The sequence below is a fragment of the Belonocnema kinseyi genome, chromosome 7, assembly GCF_010883055.1.
Source record: "Belonocnema kinseyi isolate 2016_QV_RU_SX_M_011 chromosome 7, B_treatae_v1, whole genome shotgun sequence".
Taxonomy (NCBI): Eukaryota; Metazoa; Arthropoda; class Insecta; order Hymenoptera; family Cynipidae; genus Belonocnema; species Belonocnema kinseyi.
Window position 1 is genome coordinate 71,179,186 of NC_046663.1, and position 2,006 is coordinate 71,181,191.

Genomic DNA, 2,006 nt, shown 5'->3' on the forward strand with positions numbered 1-2,006 from the left:
ATCTATGCTAAAAACAGAGAGCAACTGCATCTAGCTCTGGGGATTGTCGAACGATATACTAAGGAAATTGGAATGGAATTTGGGTAAGACAAATGCGCCAAGATTTATTTAAAGCGAGGAAAACTTAATGGCATCCCTGAAGATCCTGAGCTCGTTGATAGAAGCGCCATACGACACCTTTGCGCTGGAGACACTTATACATACCTGTGCGTGCCACAGAGCCGCATTCAGGATGTGACATCTATAAAGGATACTCTCCGAAGCAGATATAAACGTCTCATCCGACAGATTTGGTCTGCCGAACTGTCGGCGAGGAACAAAGTATCTGTAATGAACATCCTTGCCGTCCCGGTAGTACTCTTTTCATTTGGAGTAGTTCCATGGACGAAGAACGAACTCAGATTCCTTGATATCGGGACAAGAAAGGTTATGCACATGAACAAAAGCATGCATCTTAAGTCTTCCGCTCCGCCACTGTACATCTCACGCCGTCAAGGTGATCGCGGAATATTGAGTCTTGAATGTCTTCACAACAGGATTATTCTGGAAGAGACCCTCTTCTTAAAATGGTCAGGAATCACGAAGAAGTGGGCAAAGGAGCGTTTCTGTACAAAACAGCGGAGGAGGCTCACTCCTGAAAGCCCGGATTTAGAAAGCACAAAAGAAAAACTTTCGTGAACAGCTCCTCGATAAGAGGATGCCCGGTATCTTACACAGAAATGTGAAGGAGCAGTCAATGTCTTGTGAGCTAACTTTTGCTTTCCTTAAATCGTCCGGATTGAAGTCTGGTACGAATGGTTTCATTTTTGCATGTCAAGACGGTGTCATTTCCACCTTAACATACCGTAGCCAAATTTTGAGCCAAGACCTTTCTGATGATAGCTGCAGGGCGTGCCATGCACACCCCGAGTATTTAGCTCACATACTATCTAGTTGTCCAACTCACGCGGGAACGACCTACATTCAAAGGCACAATGCGGCACTAAGAGTGCTTTATTACGATCTGTGTCACTCTTACGGCATTAGCCTCAATATCGCTCCTCTAAATGCTCCTAGAGAAATCGAGTCAATTGTAGAGAATCGGAAGTATCGCATATACTGGAACTTTATATTCTCGACAATTGTTTCTGTTGCTCACTCGAGGCCTGACATGGTTCTTCTTGACTTCGAGAAGCGAGCCATGTTCATTATCGAATTTTCGGCACCAGCTGACAAAAACATCATAACCAAGGAGAATGAAAAGAAAGAGAGGTATCGAGACCTCATAAGTGAGGTGCAACGATTGTACCCGGAATATTCTGTTAAACTAATCGTCCATATCATCAGCGCTCTTGGATGTGCCAAGCTTTCACTTGCTAATGGCCTAAAAAGCATCCCTGCGTGTCAAGAATATGCTAAAACACTTGCGGGAAAAATGCAGAAGGCGGTAGTCCTTGGGTCGCTCCGTGTTCTTAGAGTGCACGAGGCTTTCGCCGGATCGTCGTATTGATTCCTTTACAGACTGTAACCACCTATCCCACGGTCGTTAGACGTGGTTGTGGCTGAAATTTTACCGCGATTTCGCTGGGAGCGGGGCAATTTTCCAGATTAGCACCCGCTCCCGATGAAATCCTGCGGTTGTCCTTATGACAAATTTATATATATATATATATATATATATATGAGCTATGTATAAAAATAATAATAATAACACCATCTTCAAGGCGAGCTTGCACCAAACTGTCCCATGTCTGAACAAACCTGCAAGCTCGTTTGAAAGTTATTATTGTTATTATTAATAATATCATAATTATCATTTTACACTAACTAAACCATACATCTTCGCTTAGACTTTTGTCATATAGCTTCCTTTGCGAAGAACTTTATGAATATTTGAAATTCCCGCGTAAAAATATTTTTTCAACTAAATATTACAGGTTAGAACAAGTTGAAGTAGGTTTGCACTGGTTGGTGCAAGCTCGTTTATACTTGAACCAGTTATAATTATATTTATTTCTCTGCTTATA